The sequence below is a fragment of the Thunnus maccoyii genome, chromosome 15 (assembly GCF_910596095.1).
Source record: "Thunnus maccoyii chromosome 15, fThuMac1.1, whole genome shotgun sequence".
Classification (NCBI taxonomy): domain Eukaryota; kingdom Metazoa; phylum Chordata; class Actinopteri; order Scombriformes; family Scombridae; genus Thunnus; species Thunnus maccoyii.
This window is the reverse complement of record NC_056547.1, coordinates 21,069,765-21,088,806: the sequence shown is the minus strand read 5'-3', so window position 1 is coordinate 21,088,806 and position 19,042 is coordinate 21,069,765. Positions and strand designations below refer to the sequence as shown.

General features: G+C 38.1%; 1 long non-coding RNA gene across 6 annotated transcripts in view; it reads right to left on the bottom strand.

The window, feature by feature from the left end:
* LOC121912866 overlaps positions 1 to 19,042 on the bottom strand; it is a 240,623-nt gene that overhangs the window by 186,567 nt on the left and 35,014 nt on the right. For 4 of the 6 annotated variants that reach the window (XR_006100161.1, XR_006100162.1, XR_006100165.1 and 1 more), the window contains exon 2: positions 9,478 to 9,688. This is a non-coding gene — a long non-coding RNA (uncharacterized LOC121912866). Of the gene's footprint in view, positions 1 to 2,356; positions 2,570 to 9,477; positions 9,689 to 19,042 lie in introns of all 6 variants that reach the window. The other 2 variants (XR_006100166.1, XR_006100164.1) reach the window with 1 other exon arrangement.

The window sequence follows — 19,042 nt, the reverse complement described above, 5'->3', positions numbered from 1 at the left end:
CTCCACTGGCTCCAAAAAGAAGTCAAATTGTATGGAGTTCTATGAGAAAATTACCCTACTTCTCACTTGATCTATTACCGCAGTAAACAGTTTCCTAATGAGTTTATGGTCTCAACCACTAGTTTCAAGTCTTCTTCAATAGAGCATGATGTTCATTTCGTAAATTATGGTCCCATTTAGAGTAAAACAGACAATAAAGCAGGGTATGCTTTAGGGCGTGGCTATCTTGTGAGTGACAAGTCGTTACCATGGTGACAATGTTGCCTATATTCTGTGAATCCAAGATTCACAGAGTATAGGTGTAGCCGTAGCCGTGACTATTTTAGTGTGTTTTCAGTTCATGAAAGTTAATTGTAACATTTTGGTCACCTAAAAAGTCAGTATTTTGTTTGTACTAAAAGATTGGATGTTCAGTTTTCCGGGAAGTACGTTTTGTTTTAATGGTTTTAAGCCTGTTTTTCTCTAGCGAAAATTAGCATTAGCATTATCACAGTTAACCATAGACTGTAAATGCACCATGCTCACCAAGCTAGCAGCTAGCATTAGGATTAGCTCCACCTTCTTGTCCTAATATGGTCACTTCTGGTTCCAAATATCCACAATGGCGACGGTCAAAATGCCTAACTGGAGGCTTCAAAACGGGAGTCCACAAACCAATGGGTGACGTCACAGTTGCTACATCCATTATTTTTTTAGTCTATGTGTTAATGCAATGCTGAATCCATCATCTTGTCATGTGTCATTGTATCAAAAATACTCATAATCATGGTGAGTCTGACCTCCATTTTTTTCCTTTGGTTTCCACTAAATAAACATGTCTTGCTTCTGAATATTCATGTTATGTGACTAAGTGAGCAATTCATCTCAACCTTTCCATGTACAAACATGACACTGCCTCTGTTGCTCGATACACAGTTTCTTAGTGAATGACACATCTCAGCTGACCCCTCCCCCTTCCTGGCAGACAGAAAAAATATTGAGGAGAAGAATATGACCTTTAGCTAGAAACACCAAGCCAAGCTTCATATAAGTTTTTGCTGACTGTTCAGAGTGCAGATCCAACAGTTCTTTCCTTTTCTAGTCAGACTGAGAGACAGCACGAAACAAGTCAGGAAAGAATAGAGGATTATAGAGAAAGTGAGCTGGGCTTCACAAATTGAGAACTGTCAATTCAGTCACTTAAGGTATTATTTCACCTTATCGGAAGGAGAAGAATCTCTGGCTCTGTGTACCTTTTGGGAAAATCTCCCTTTAGAACCAAACCCTATCATTTCTTACCAATTTGCAATTTCTTGCTAAATAAGGCTGTTGGGTGAAAATCTCATACCTCCACAAAGCTTTTCTTGTTTTCTTTTTAGATTGTTTAGCAATTTACATGGCGTTATACAGCATGCAATGTGTCGAGGACCTGCCTCAGTTTTGTTATTTCAGGAGCATAAACAGACGATTGCTTGAGAAGAAAGCAATCAAATCCTTTTCAAAGAATGATTACATAAATCAAGAGTACAATAGACCGGCGCCATTACACGTGATGGGACATGGAACAGTAAATAGGTCAATGGGTACTGTTCATCCATTGGAAAAGCTAAGATTAAATGAGCCAGAGAAAAGGGAAAAATTTATCGGGTTTCAGGTATTGGGTGTTGTTACATTTATTTCCTTGTCTATGTTTGGTGCAGTAAGTGTGTCTTATTCAGCAGCAGTGGTGTGTAATGTAATCTAAGCTGTCTTAATCGCACAAAACCAAAGTGTTATAATGATGTGTAATGGGTTAATCAATGCACTGACCCTTGCATAGATGATGAAAGATACAGTGTAAGTACACACATATTTCAGAAGATCAAAGATAAATCCAAGTGATGTTGACTGTGCCATTAGCCGCCCCTATTGACTCATTGTAATTTGCCCCCAGTTATATGCACGTACAATCTCAATGTGTTTTACATACTGAAACACTAGATTTCAAAACTGTGTATACAGTATGCAAAAAGCCACACAGATGGGTGCAGGCTGATTTTCGCTCTCCGTCAGTGTCTATATGTGAGATGTCCTTGTACATTACAGGAATAGGAGTAAAAATTTCCATTTTAAGAAAAACAACATACTTGGCTGATAGGGGGAGGGGGGTTACTAGGGTTTTCTATCAAATCCAAATTAGATATCAAGCAGATACACATAATTGTATATCATTTATAAGTTATATGTCTTTTGTGAAGCCTGCCCAGTTGTACAAGGTTGCAGTTGCAGGAGATCATAGAAAATAGATGTTGGTGTTGAGCCCATTGCACAGTGCAGTGGTGCAATATGAGAAATGAAAGAATTAAAAATTTATCACACCCCAATGATGGTTACATACCATAACCTTGCTTCCTAGTTCAACCCTGTTGATCAAAGGTGTTAGCTCTCCAAAGGGGCTCTATTGGTTTTCCAGTAAGTTGATGTGGCAACTCTCCTCTGGAGTTCACATTTCTCTTGCTGAGCTCATCATGCAGGTTCATCGGTCAGGAAGGGGTCCATGAATATTGACACGATGAGCTTCCTCTACAGAGGTGTTCCATCCACCGGCATGCTGAGGGGCTCCAAGAAAAGACTATGAGCTGTAGGGAATCTATAACAAGCTGCTGTTTCTGACCACAGGAGTCCAACCAGATCATGAATAATATTTTGTGCATTCATATACAGAAAACACACCAGAATAACAATGTGAGTCTTGATTAATCAATCAGTAAATCAACAGAAAACATAACAACTATTTTGATAATCTATTTATTTATTTATTTTTTAATAATTGAATGTTTGGCATTTTTCCAAGTCAAAATGCCAAACAGGCCCTAGTTTCTTTGTCTCATGTGATAGTTAACTGAATATCTTTGGATTTTGGACTGCTAGACAGACCAAACAAAAAAATTGAGGATGTCATGGAAATTGTGATGGGCGTTCTTTGTTAACAAAAATACTCGTCATCAGTTCATTGTTGCAACCCTGCCTTTTTTTCCTGCAGTTGATAGTAAACACTAAATGTGTAAGTTCAGACTAGACTGGTCAGTGTGAAATATGGTCCATCCTTTGGAGGAGGCCACAAGAGTGATGGTCTTTAAGTAGAAGACTCCTAATTTGAGCATCATAATGCTTTGGGAGTACGTAAACAGTGAGTGGTTTCTTTTCATTTCCTATTTCTACCAAAACAAAATTTTTTATAGTTTAATAGATCTTAAGAGACAATAATGTGAAAAACTAATGCCACATTTCAAAATGAACCCATGCTAATAGCAGGGACTAAAGTAAAAACTGCATTTGGTACATAACAGAAAAAATGGTCATATGTCCTTTTCCTTGCAAAGACTCAGAAGGCCAATGAAAGGAAACAGAAACTGTTATAATCATGATGTGATCTTACTGTATATTCAAAGAAAAGCTAATCACAGCTATTAGTGTTTATATCCTGAGTAATAGTGTAGCTGCATGTCCCTAAGAGACATTCAGGATGGTATATACTTATAACATGCAAATGATGTCTGTGTGAGCTTGTTGCATGCTCTGGTACCAGTTGGTAATTACTGTACACAAGGTGATTAGCATACATCTTTTCAACACCTGTGTAGCAAATGAAATATCTAGGACAGACGTGCATTCACATATATGAGTTGCTCACATCCACTCACGCATGCACACATGCATAAACCACTGTTCAGCACGGGATCTGAGATATTCACCACCATCTGCTGTGCAATCCATGCGTCAAATTGACACTATTGATGACACAAAAAAAAAGTAATTTCTCCAGCGAACATTTGCTCCTGCGTCTTTTCAACACATGCACATGGATGTCATCGGATGTTAAGAATGTCACAGACGTCAGAGAAAGTGACAGTTCCATCAACAGTTGTCACACGTGGGCTTAGATTGCCATCACGCCTTAAAGAGCATAGTCATTTTCAGATGTTGCTTTGACCAAGGTGAAATGTTCACTGGGGAAAGGTTTACTTTTGCCTTTAAGTTTGAAATAAGAGATTGTTTCCTGTTCGAATTGCTTCTGAATGACAATTAGGCTGTGAATAGCAGTTTATGACATGCTCAGTGTTCGCTCTGTTATTGTTAATGTTCTGTCTACACGTTACCACTTTTACACCTCCAGTTGGACTGGATGAATCTCTCCCTGCGGACTACATACTGTATATCATCGTCACACTTTTTTTGATACATTGTCACCCCCACAAAGTGCAACAGTAGATGTCTGACAATGTGATAATTAGATTCATTTGGAGTGAACACAGTCGTAGTTCAGGTTAAGTTCTGTCCGATCAGATTCTTTCTGTATTCATTTGGGAATATAAAAGAAACCTATCAACACCTTGTCATGGCCATGTGAAGACACTGAGGAGTCTTCTTGTTCTTAATGACTATAGTTGTGAACAGAAAATTGAAATACACTCACCTTACTGTTACCCAACTGTGGCAAGGACATGGTAGGAATGAAATGTAAATGTATCCTTAATTGGACAAAAGTGTGATGACATGATCTCTACTTCTTCCCTTTCTGCTGTGATTTTTGGAAAACAGTAGCCAGCAGAGTGCCAGTTCCCTGTATTTAAAATAAGCTGACCAAATATATCATTGTATTTTAAATTACAAGCTAACATTTCAGAGGAAAAAGCCATTTTTAACCTACTGACCAAAATCAGACAGCTAGATCTGGATTATTGATGATTTCACAGTCCCTTTGCCCTTTATCTGCGGATAGTGTTAAAGCCAAATATCCACCTGTCTAAAAAAAAATAGGGAAGGAAGGGTAAATGATACCTGAGCTGTATAGGGCTGAGAAAATGTCAAAACAATTATAGATATTAAGAATGTGCTGTGACCTGCAGGCTTGGGCTGAATGTCAGACTCAGAGTTTTACCTTCTATTATACAAAAAATATATTGCGTATTGTAATGAAATAAACAAGAGATACATGGTTTTAGAACCACAATGACACTTTTAACAAATGGATGATTTGCAGTTATATTGACAAAATTTATGAGTTTAATGGAGAGGATGACTTGTTGCCCATGATAGTCTAATGTGTCAGTAACAGTAGCAAGAGCAGAGGTACAAGGTCTTTGTAGACAGCATGTTCATTTCAACGCAGCTGTGTCTTTAAAAGTCAGATCACTACAGCAGTGTCCTAAATCATGTTCTCATTTACAATTGCCCATATAATAGATACTCAGTAGTTTACTCTTTAGGGAGGAGGAAATCAAGATTTTGGACAATTATGAATCGTCCTTCTGCGTCATCATTGGCAGGTGTTGAGTCACACAATAGTAGTTTTTGCATCTATAAAATGGGATGTATTGCATTGTGGGATTGTTCTCAGAAAGGAGGATACAGGCCATTGACTTTTTTGTTCCATTATTGGAATTTTTCAGGACATTATATAGTGCAGAAAAATATTTTGGACTCAGTCCTGCAGTTGCAGAAAATCTTTGTACATCCTTTTCATACATTTTTTGCGAGTAACTATACTCAGGCCAATAACCCGTAAACAGTCTCCCAACCTCCTGAAGCATAGTTCAAGATAGACTAAAGCTCATTTGATGTTATGAACTAGAAAATTCACTTTGGGCGTCTTTGGCAAAACCTGTCTGTTGCTTATTAATGCCTGAGCAATACTGGATTTTTGAGGCCGATATTACTATTAATATTTTAGTGAGAAAAATCAGATAACAATATATCTGCTGATATTCATTTTTTATACATGACTGTATATTTCTATAAGGTCTATACTATTCTATTTAGAATAGTCGTGATTTGAAATGACCTGATCTGTTTTTCTAAATGAAGATCAGAGGATCAATACATCGTGGTTAAATAAAGACTTAAATGAAATTTCAAAATGCATCAGGTTTGACTTCAAATTAATGCTGTCTACCAATTGAGACACATGGATTATTCAGTCTATTTCAAGGATGACCAGGGAGCACCATCTGCCAGACAAGTACGTATTGACAGGAGCACAGTCAATAATTTTGATGAAATCGGTTTCCAAGACCATTTTCACATTGAAAATGCAGTGATGTTCATTTCACTGCTCAAGAGCAACCTTGAGCCTTGCTACTACTAAGGGCTAAGCCTGTAGCTCGTTTTCATACTGATCACTACACATTTAAGAACATCATTATTTTTGCTACTGTTAAGACCAAAAACCTGTCTGGGGGAAAAAATATGACCATATTACCATCACAATACTTACATTCAGACAAAAGTTGATATAAATTTTATTTTGCAATTACTTTGACTGCAAAATCTGGAATAAAACAAAGAATAAACAAAACCCAGGTGGGCTTATTACAATACAACCTCTATTATGGATTAAAATAATAAACAAATAATAAAATATATAGACATACACACACTCACTCAGGTACAAATATGTGCAAACAAAGTTCTTGTCAAGCTGTGAGTGTGTAGCTTATTGTTTTTGACAGGTACTTTATGAAGCAGAGATGAGGAACAGCATCTCTAGTGACATCTGTAAAGGAGCATATTGATATTCATGTTTGCCTGATCTCAGGAACACAACAAGAGATGGTTGCTTGCTATTGATTGTATGATGAAAGCGCAAAACTGCCTTCGTGGTGAAAACCCTGTTAATAAATAAATAAAACGCCTAAGCAAAAAGCAGAAATAATGTACTTTTTTTAAAATCATTGCTGTATTCACTCACATTCACATGCTCAAGTGCCATGTCTTTCTTGCTCTGCGTGACTAACATTTTTCTGAGAAGTGCTTGCTTTTATTACCATATTAGTCTACATTATGATGAAAGAGCATGTGTGCATATCGCAGAATGTGTGAGCCTTGCTCGCTACAGACTGCCTGCTGCAATCTCATCGTAATACAGGAAATGCATGCTGCCTCACACCCTGATAAAGCTCTCACACACACACACACACACACACACACACACACACACACACACACACACACACACACACACACACACACACACACACACACACACACACACAGGCATCTGCCCAAGCACCTGTAGAGGTTTTTAAGCTTTGCCAGCTGCCTAGCCAGTCCAAGATCACAGTGCCAGTGCCTGTCATAATCTGCAGTGCTGCCTCGCAGAGACGCATTTAAAGCTGATCAAATGTGTGTGTGTGTGTGTGTGTGTGTGTGTGTGTGTGTGTGTGTGTGTGTGTGTGTGTGTGTGTGTGTGTGTGCGTGTGTGTGTGTGTACACAAGAACAGTTTCATAATAATAGCTACATACTTGTGATTTGGAAAATCCTGTTCATTATGCAGCCTTCCTTTGAGGTAGAAGGCGAGTAATTACTTTTTCTTTAAAAACCAGGGATTGAATCTTGCTATAGAAGCTAAGAGTAAACACTTAATGTAAGAGGCTTTTGGTGAGGAAGGAAAAAATAAGTTATTCCTATAACTCTTCTTTGAAAAGGAGTCTATACTTTTGCTGCCACTCACGCACTCACACCCCCTTGCTTTTGCTCTGTTATCACAAAAAGACACACAGACAGTGGGGGATCCTGTTCTTATTCTCAATCTTTTCCTGCCACTTCTCTCCCCCTACACCTCACTATCTGCACCTCTTTATTTTTCCTTGTTCTGTCCTCTTCTCATTACAGCACAGAAAGTTTTCTCATCTGTCTGAGCCCCACCTCCTATTCTTCCTCCTGTTTCTCTGTCATCTCTCAATGAGCCTCTACTTTTCTCTGCCTCTCTGTTTAGTGCTTTGTCCAGGTAATCCTTCACTCTTCATTTTTTTATTTTATCCCTGTGTTCTTTTTAATTCTATCACTCTTTTCCACTTTCCCCATGGAGAAACCAGAAAGTCATCACCAGAAATTCAGCATATTATATCGCTATCTGTGATGCCTTTCTATTAAATTATACAAATTAGAAATTCCCATTAGTTTAAGTGAAACTGATAGGAGATATGGTAAAAAGAAAGTACACTCATTGTTTCATCAGGGATTACATTTTTCACTGACAAATATTTGATAGAGTTTCAGTTCCTGTGCCACTTTATATTTTCCTCAAAGCTTTTCATAAATGAACCTCATATTCATCCATTTTAGTAGAAAAATTCCTCTATGATCTCTTGTCAGGTTTTGATAGCTGGGGAAAAAAATATACAATCCTGAGGGTGAAATAATGATCAAAAGCTGGAGTTATGATATTGGATTTGAGAAGTAAAACATAAAAAAATATTGTTTTAAAATAACACAATCAACCCATGAGATAAGGATTATGTTTACTTTCACACACATTCTCTTATTTATTTTCTATATTTCAAAAGTAGATTTTAGTGAGTATTCAGTCAGTGGTTAAATGAAATAAGCCTTTTCTGTTTTAAATGATATGGTTGCAGGGTAAAAAGAAATACCCCATGGTCTGTACCAACGTGAACAGTAACATCTTCTTAATCTGACTGATTCTGATCTAGATCTTAACTGACAAATCAGCAGGGTGGTATAATCGGCTGAAACAAGTTAATTTTTCAACTGCAAAATGTCCTGCATGCATAGTTTACACTTGTTACACTACCAGTATAACAAGTGTAGAACAATATTTTCAATAAAATTGTCAATCAAGTACATGTAAGTATGGTCAAGTAACTTGACGCAATTTACTTGACCATACACAAACTATCTCACAGCCCTGGTTTTGTTTTTTTTTCTGTTTTACACAATAGAAACTTTTTTTTCATTTGAGTACTGAGCAGGACATTTAACAGTACAGAAAAAAAGAATTGTAAGTTCTCTCTGTTGGACAAACTATGGAAAGTCACCCTGTTTTCAAATGACCTCAAACATATGTTTGGATCAGCAGACATATATGCTGACACCGACATTTCTGTGATAACCCGATATCGGCTGGTACTCTATTAGCATGGCTATTCCTGAAATGATGTGAAACCTGCTCATGCAATCAGAATCCATTTCCACATGTACTTCCTGAGCCTAGTTAACAGCGAGATCATTTCTTTACATTTATAAACTGTTCACTCTATTTTTTGAATTCCAAGAACAGATAGGAGTGTGTCAATGGCAGCTTCCATTAGCCAATGCTAAATGCTACTGACATCGGCATGCAGAGCACATTTACCAAACAGCAGCCAAGAATGTCACTTTGTAATGTTCAGTGGTCAGCTGATGGAATTAATTAGCCAATAAAACGAAGTAAAGGTTTTCATCTCAGCCAGCAAAATCAAAGTTGCCTGTCAGCCTTTTTGCGTCTAAACCTTTGTCTTCTTTTTCTCGGTCTCTCTCCCCCACAGCAAACCCCATACATTAATATGACTGCCCATGTCCTCCAGTGGCTCAATTGCAAGTACTCACACTTACCTTGCTGTGAACAGCATCATTCACATTTTCCCTAAGATTAATATATTCACTTCTACACCACCATCCTGCCTTTCCTCATCATCCCTCTATTATTTCCTTGCCACCCCCCACCCGTTCCTCACCTCCTCATCTCTCCTTTTGAGTCATCCATCCACCACTGCGTCACCATGCCGTCTAGCAAAGCAAGCTTCCAGCAGAGCGGGCCTCATGATTGGGGCAGGGAGCTAGCCAAGAGCACTGGCCCGGGACCAGAGCAGAGATCCTGGGCGGCCCGTGCCCAGATTAGCCCCTCCTCAGAGTGGCATTGGAACTCCCCTGCTCCCTGGGCTCCAGCTGGAGGAGAGGAGATTAGAGCAAGAGGGAGGAGCAGATTGAGACACTAGAGATTCCAAGAGCCGTTTTTAGACTGCCTGTGAAATTGGATAACAGATTACTCTCAAATGTCCTCCTAACACTTTATATTAAGTAGAACTAATAACATTAATCTAATAAATTGCCAAATACTTCAGTGGTGCTCTGAAGGGAGAGCAGGAACTGGGTGTGTTCTCCTTCCCGTCACCAGGCAACACGTGCCGTTGTTGTTGGGTGTTGTGGATGCCATCTTTTATTTAAAGCTGCACAATATTTTATATCTACAATTGATCAAATGTGTAATGTGAAAGGAGTATCTCATAGTGAGGAACCCACTAAAATATTTCAGAGCTTTTAAGCACATTTTAGCTCATTGTTTTGGTGTTATGGCCTGCAAACTCTACTTGCATCAACCCTGTTTCCAGCAGCTGCAACAGCTGTTTTCAGCAAAAAAAAAAAAAAAAAAAAAAAAAAAAGCTCAATTCACTGTAAACTATCTTCCTAACACCAAAATGGCAAATGACAAAGTTAGGACTGGCTGGTGAACATAGTGGATCATTGACCAGCTCAGGAGGCATAAAGCACTTGTACTGATAAGGTGGACACAAACACAGCATCAATTGAATGCTAATGTTGCTCCATCTACAAGATTGTTAATAGGAAATTAGGAATAGGAAGTTTGCTAACAACTTTTTAAGGCAATGTCAGGTTTCAGCTCCTTCTGATCTCCAATGGCCAAGAAAAAAATAATGTAATGCATCTTTAAAACTCATTCTTCACTCAAAGAAAATTACAAAGTGACTGAATACAAGGACAATAAAAAGCCAGAAGACAAAATGCAAACCACACTATAGTGAAATAGATATTAAATTACAACTAATTAACGCATAAAGGTGAGAGAATTTAATAGGCTCAGTGTGTAATGTCAAAACAAACACAAAAAAACGCTTTTCTGTCCTGATGCTCTTCCTCGGGCTACTCAAGAAATTTGTGCACATAGAGTATATTAAATCATCAAATTTTTCTGCATTTAATGGCTCTTCTGCTTTTGTTGTTGTTGTAGATTTAAAACTATTAAAATAATTAGACCACAAGATAAAGACAGAAAAACAAAAAAACAATGGGTAATTGGTAAAAGCTGTAATAAATTATGCCACATTTAACAAACACCTCTCTGTAGAGATTTTGGACCAGTGAGAACCTAAATCACAAGTATTTAATCTCCTACAGCATTTAAATACACCAAGCGCATATACAGACTGTTCTGTTAATAGTGATAGGTGACATTAAAAAGCAGATGATGCTAACGCAAGATACCAATACATAGGATATTTATTTATTTATTTATTTATTTCTGTCACAGTTCCACAGTGAGGTACATGTTGCATAAGGCCAAGAAAAATAAGACTGACACACATCAGCACAGGCAACCACTCACACCATCAATCTTATGTCAGGCCCAAAACACATGCTTGCACCACACATCTTGCCTCCCACAGGAGCAGCATCACCTCATCCGTAGTTTTCTTCCGTTCCACAAAAACTAATGGTCATGCTATAAAAAACTCATGTCATGCTATAAAATTGGATTCTGCTTGTTTGTGTGTGTGTGATCCATCCCAGCTCTGTTTGCAGAAAAGTCACTGATACCAGGAGGTCCACAAGCCAAATCGATATGGATTCTTTGGTGGGGTGAATCAATAGGAAGAAGCAAAGGTTAACCTGCCTCGGAGTGCTTGATGGCTCTCTGCAAGTATCCAGTACCCCTTAACCTTTAGCATGACATAATTCACTACAACTTACAGTGGTGTGCCCCTGTTTAACCAATTGCAGAAGCCTGTCCCTTGAGGTGTGACTAACCCAGCTAGATTTTACCATCTAGTTATAGTTTTATCTACCCCCTGACACACACTTAAACATTCTTATTTCTAAATTTGGCACTATTTGTTTTATCGTTATTGCATTGCCAGGGCTGTTGATTGCTGATAATATTGGCGATGTAGGAATTAAACTGTTGCACTAGCTCACCGGTGATAAGAGCATCAGATAAATGGCTACAATGTGAAATCTAGAAGTCTGAATCTACTTGATGGATCTCATAATGTGGGAGATTATTTAACACCATCCATCTCAAACTGATTATGACAAAAAATAATCCTACTTTTATTACAACCATAAAAAGAGAGGGAGAAGGATTTGAGAGGTACACCGATCAAAGAAACCAACCTTCATGAATACACTGACAGTCTTGCTCTTAAGTTGACACAAGTGCTGTACTTCTATTAACTCCACAAGATACTTGACGTTCTCTAGGTATTTATGAAGGCACTGCAAAGGGACTTGCAAAGTGCAGTTTCAACAAATGGATTAAACTGATTCCAACTGATTTCTACTCTGCATACTTACCTTATGTTGTCTTGTCAACATTTGGGGTAGTATTGGAGCTGGTTAGTGACCTGTCTTGATTTCTCTAGTCATGGATTGCTATGTGCATGTGTCCAGTAACAGGTTATTATCTATTACTATTACTATATTTAAGTAATAATGGAAATGAATGTACAGTACCAGTCAAAAGTTTGGACACACTTTCCATTGAGAAAATGAGCCCCAACTTTTGACAGATACTGTATTTCTAGTCCTTGTTAGAGCCTCTTATGTCATCATTGTTGGTACATGAGACTTTCACATTGATGATTACTTTGGAGTTTAAGAAATAAGCCACTGATTTCTAAACAAGACTAACAGTCTGCAGCCACACTGTGAGGATGTACTCTGGAACAATATCGCTTTGAGCTAAATGCTAAAATCAGCATGCTAACATGCTCACAATGACAATGCTAACACGTAATAACAATAATAAAATAAGTTGTTACAATTCATTCAGAGGGGGACATGAATGTGTGTACCAAATGACATGGCAACCCATCCAACAGTTGTTGAGACATTTCTCAAAAATAAAATAAAAAGTCAATAGGTGGTGCCAAAGGAAAAGTCAGTAGGATCACCAAAGTCAGTAGGATTCATCCTCTGAGGACCATGGATATTTAGATTTTCATGTAAATCTATCCAATAATTGTTGGGATATTTCGCTAAAACCAAAAATGTCAACTTGTTGGTGGCACTTTAAATATTAAGTAAATGTAACACCAAATTTAGTAGGATTCAATCTCTGGAAGCCATGAATGTTAATTTATTTAATATTTTTAAAGCATTTTGGTCTGGACCAACACTGACACAAACATATGAATATACTGTGGCAGATTGTTTGAAATTATAAGTATTTTTGTTTATGTTTTTTATGCTATTATAGCATTGAGCAGAAGTTTTGGTTTGTAGAAAAATTCTATTGGAAATTGATGTTTTTTTCTTTTGTTTTTTTAAATACTACCACAGGATGGCACCTAACTTTAACAAACCTTATTACATTTCAGAAGGAATCTATAATCAGAGAATGAAGTTCAACATTGTGAACCTCTGAAAATGTTACTGTACACAAGAGGAAGTAATAATTGTGGAAAGAAGGTAAAAAGAAGCATCTGGCAACTCCATATACGTTTCCCATTGCAGGGGCTCTATCCTACAAAGGACATGGCTGGTCTGCCAGAGCATGGAAGCAGCATACTGAATCTGTGTCAGTTCAGCAACATGGACATCAAAGTTAATGGTGTATTTGTGTGGTCCAAAAACTTGCAGACTCTGAATTGCCCATAGGTGGAACAGTTGTCTGTCTACAGGGCTGTACGTTTTATTATTAGGTGGTAACACTGGTGCCAGCAAGCTAAACATTTCAGTAGCACAAAGAAAAATTTAGTAGCACACACAAGTGGACGGTTAACTCTTACATACTGTTGATATCCTGACCCTCTGTAGCATGGAGTGGGTCATTTTTGATCCCTCTCAAGTATCCCTTTACAATTAGTCCCTATACCAAATTTTGAACCAAAATTGTATTTTGCATCCATAGATATCTTATCAGTCTTTAATAAATGGGTGAATAATCCTTCATTAATGTTTTAGAGAGCAGAGAGAGTGTTTTCTTTAGGTTTGACACCATTCATTTATAGAAAAAAATAATCACAATCACACTATATTATGACCTCATGTTATCTAAAACAGGAGAACAAAAATTGCACATAAATTAGGTAAATTACATAAATAAACATAGTCTCTACTGCAATTTGCTATGATTTATTGAGAGAGTGAACCAGGTAATGTACCCGAGTTGACAACTACACTTGTTACGTTACTGTAAGTACAATAAAAGTTTCGAAAGTAAAAAGCCAATAAGTGTAATTTAATCCAAGTTGCACATCTTTTTTCAAAGATGAGTCTTGGAAAAAGGGGGGAGGTTGTCTTATATTTGGGTCAATAAGGTGATGTTTCTTTTGCTAATTTTTACAGATGTGACACCAGTTCAACCCACTCGCACACATGTGAGTGGATACATATTTCTCTTCGCACAGAATAATAATTATTAATATAATAATAATTATAATAATTAATTATTAATCATTTTGTAATAGCATATGCAGTCAAAACTGACGCACTGCACAGCCCTAGTCTATATATGTAAGTGCTGTGATGGACTGCTGACCTGTCCAGGATGTACCCTGCCCCTCACTTAATGCCAAGTGGGAGAGGTCTCAGCAAAGGATAAGCAGGTACAGATGATGGATGGAATACTTTAAGCTGAAAGAATGCATCCTTTGTGGAAAATTCAAGTAAATTAAGTCTGACATCCCGGCATTACTTTTCAACCAAAACAAATTTATGCTAATGCATAATAGGTTATTCTATGATGCATGTGAATGTAATTCTTGGGAGAAAAGCTTGGATAAAAACACAATGAAGAATGAGCGTGACACTGATCTAAAGTCCAGTCTGAGAGTTCAGGAAGGCTTTGAAGTTTAGTTTCAAAGGAGCAGAGGATTCTTGCAGCCATGGCCAGACCTAAGGCGGTAATACAAAATCTCATCTGATGCTGGGTGAAAGCACAAAATGATGAATTTATGATCTGCTGTTATGTACTTTTATGGGTTTTATATTTTCTTTGTTCGGCTATTATATATTTGATTCTAGCTAGGCCTTACTTTCAGTTGTCTCACTTAAATAATCCAGTTGAAATATAAGCAGGAGTCTGGTATAGGTCACTGCATGCAGGGATTCTTGTTACAACATCAATACACATAATTGGAGCTAAATAAGTGCTCTGATATTAATAGCAGAAATGTTGTCAATGCCACTGCATAATAGCTGGGGGAACATGTTGAGTATTGGTGGCAGAATAACTGAATACAGTATGCGCCTTATGAATGCATCGATTTCTGTATATCTGTGGATCTAGCTGCATCACTTTCCATTTTCTACTGGCATGAATGTCATAAGGTTTGCAGAGCACATACAGGAAGACTAAATTCTCAAAGTCATAGCAGTTTAATCCTATCAGATGTTTTTTGCTTGAAATAGCAGCCAAAGACTGTCTCCTCTGTCAGACTGGCTTTGAGTGACTTTAAACAAATTCAAAAGGGCCTTTAGTCATCCAAAATGAAAAAACAAATCTTATCATCCATTTATCACAGATATTTCCCTCCTTTTGAATATGTTTGAATGTCATCCTGCACCTTCTTCGGGTGCGCAAGTACAAATCTTTCAAGTGACTATAGATGTAACATTTCTTTTAATGTAATTTAATTTGCTTGCAATGCAAAAATACACACACACACACACACTTTACCCCAGAGTGTATTTGATGAAACTCGAGGACCTACTGTCTGCGTTCAATTCATTTTGCATCTGAGTTTGCCATAGAAGATAAAAATATAAAAAGAGGCAAGGACAAGAACTGTGATGTCTTAATCAAAGGCAGCTGGAAAAGCACATTTGCCTGAATATTTCTCTTGTGATCCAAGGATAAACGAGACAAAGAAATGTTTTGTTCTATTGTTTGTAAGGCACAAGCAGGAACTGGTTGTCAAGGTCAGAAAAGGAAAAAAAAATAGACATTTAAGGAGGTGTGCGCTCATGATTCTTGGCTCACTGCTTAGGTTTTACTGATGCAATTGATGGTTCTGAGCCTTCAGCTGCAAAGTTTACGTAGTTAGTAGCCTTTAAAAAGACGTCACGCACTACGCAAAACCTTCCCTTGACTTTTAAACAGCCAATTATTTAAAAGGGAGTATGTGGGCCTGCTTGTGTGGGTGACAGAGAGAGAGAGACACAGAGAGAGAGAGAGGTAAAGAATATGTGTGGAAAAAGCAAAAGCAGCTCCAACCATGCAATCACAGAAAATGACACATGGCATTTCAAACTCACTTTGTTCCATATAGCAATCCTCGCTGTAAATTACCAAACCAATCACCCATGACTACTTCCTTCTCCTCCTTCCCTCTCTCCAGGCAACACGTGCAAGCAAAGGGAAAAACCTTCTCAGCATGACCTATCTGTAAAATTGGTTACATATTTCAAGGGCAAATGCAACATATGACCTTGGAATGCACTCCATGCATGAGAGGTGAAATTAAATCAATGGGTTGCAGGCTAATGGAGCCGGTAAGATGATTCCAGAGAAGTGGCGTTAATACAGCTGGCCTTTCGTTTGACACCTTTTATCTCCAGTGGTGCTGTTCTCAGTTTATTTCTGGCAACGTCTACCCTTTTTTAAAGTCTCTGTAAAGGAAAATCAGCTATGTCTTTTCAAACACATTATACATGTTGGAAAATAATTGCTGCAAACATGCGAAAAGACTGTGAACTATGTAGTACTGAATTGTGGCGTTAGAGCGTTAAACTGTTTCTCACCATTTCTGGGCGGGCCTGAAATGTTGGCTCGATGATGTAGAGGAGTTACTGGCATGACCCACCCCCACCCACGACTCCGGTCGCCACCCACGGCAGCTGGGAGATCCCCGGCCAGAGGAAGAGCATTTGCTGTTAAGTGCACCGAACTCCACAAAAAAAAAGTCAGTTTAACATAACGATGGTTGGTGATGGTTCACTTGCTGGCTAGTCATTTAAGTCAGATTTTTACTGAAACAAGTCCACATTTACCTACAAAATATGTGCCGAATTAAACAGTGGCTCCTAACATTACTTTATTTTTAAAATATCATCCATACATTCGGATCGAAAATTTGCATCAGGCACAATAATAGGCCTTAAGATATAGATTTAGATGTTCCAGTCATGTTTTGGTGTGATTGTATTTGGGCACCAAAAACAAAAACCTTCAAAATCATGATTCATACATTAAGTGTGAAAGAAAAAGGCTTAAATTATTCAAACCACGTATGCAATGTTTCTTTATATTATAGGATCTAAAATGTCTTATCTGAACCCAAATGTTCTGGTTAAGCTCCATACTTTTCTCTACATGACCGTGTTGATGGTGATATCAAAGTGAGAGTCATGTTTTGCCCCGTCCTTGATCTCCTTTTTCCTCTTGGACTGAGTCATCTCTTATGTCACATAAGAGACTATAAAATGTTGGGACAAGGCGTCTCTGTGTCAATATTTAATGGATCTGTCCATTTAGAGCAAGAGTGATAAGATGTTGTAACCCCTTTTATCTGTCTTGTTTGCTTTTTCCATATCCCTCTCACGCTGCTTTCTTTAAATCTGAGAGGTCAGATTTTGTTAGCAGAATTAGCTGAAAGTAAAGAAGAGGCTTGACTGGTTATGCCCGAGAGCAACTAGACTCTGACAGTACGACTCAATATTTAACACCTCTCCAGTCATCTGAGGGGTTGATCACATCAAACTGAAATGGGAGACAGAATGGGAGAGCAACATAAAAAGAAATAAGTAAAACAACAAAGCCGAGAGCAGACACTTGCCTTTTGGGATTTTAAAACCAGAGCTGCTAATGAATAGAGTCAAAACATAGCCTGGATGGTACAACGAACATGAACCTGCATGTTTGAAGCAGAGTGTGATAACAGTGCGACCATATGAAAGTCTGCTAAAGTTGACAGCGCTATGCTGGTGTGTGTAGCGATCGCTGGTTGTTCAGACGACTACATTGCAGTGTAGCTGATGTATGTAAGAGACGTGGAGCCGCGATGAAGCCAGCCATGAAATTGATCTGAACAGAGGCCTTAAGAGCTCTTACACACACACGCACACACCGAAACCGCTCACACATGCATGTACATTGGGGGGGGGGCGACGACAAGAGAATGCCTTAGAAGATGAAAAGAGGACCTGAGGATATTAGTAAAGCTATGAGAGCTGACCTTCCACGCTCAGGAAAGCAATATCCAACTGACAAAGAGCAGAATGTAAATCCACAGCCTCAGTAATAACTAGGCAGCTTCAGCCATGTGGTGTTTAGCTTACATGGACATTCCCATTTATTCAAACGTCCATTATACAACTGATTTGGACGCACTTTACTGCCGCCTGCGTGCTGCTGATGGCTGCCGGATACATTTTGGAGCTAATGAAAGTGCAATATATCCAATGATTGTCCACGTGTTTGGATTAGCTGATAATATAAGCACTTGTGTGCACATAGAGTCATTATGGTCCTACTCTCTGGAGTTCTCTTTTTTTTTTTCAAGCTTTAAGTGAGGTTTAAAGTATCTGGTTAACAGCTAAAACTCATTTTTAAATCAGTATTATTATTATTCCCTTTTTAATAGTAATGATTATACCTGCTTATCTTATTCCCTTTTTATTGTAATACCTTCTTATCTTATATGTTTTTGTCATGTATGATCCCATTTGTTTTTTGCTTTTTATCTTGAGTCTATGCCTTACGTATGAAATGTGCTTTATAAATAAACTTGATTTGACTATACAGTATGTATTTGCTGTAGATTTTTTATATTGTGTATTTCCGTCTTCTTTCCCTCAGTTGATCAGTATTCTCCCCTCCTCTAGTCCGCAGCAGCGCCCATCCAAGCCTCCCACCGAGAATAACACAGCAAATTTGCAAGAATACATTATTAATTTCCCGTCAGAAATGGCAGCCGCCTCCAATGACAAGTGCTCCTCGCATTTCTTTTTTTTTTTTTCCTTTTTCATTTTCATTTTTCATTTCCTGTAGTGCACCTGAGACAACTACGTGGCCACACTGACATGTCAACCACACACACACACACACAGTATATACACAGTCACACATACAAACATGGACTCAATATCATACGTGTCATACCGTACTCTGAATATATAGAAAAGCAGAAAACACACATAAGAGCACAAAAACAAATGTGCCCTAAACTACTGCAATGACAATCCTATCTGACACAGAATCATTCTGAGATTGAGACGTGATAGTCATCTAGCCTGCAGACCACAAAGAAGAAAACAACACTCTTTCTCTCACCCTCCCTT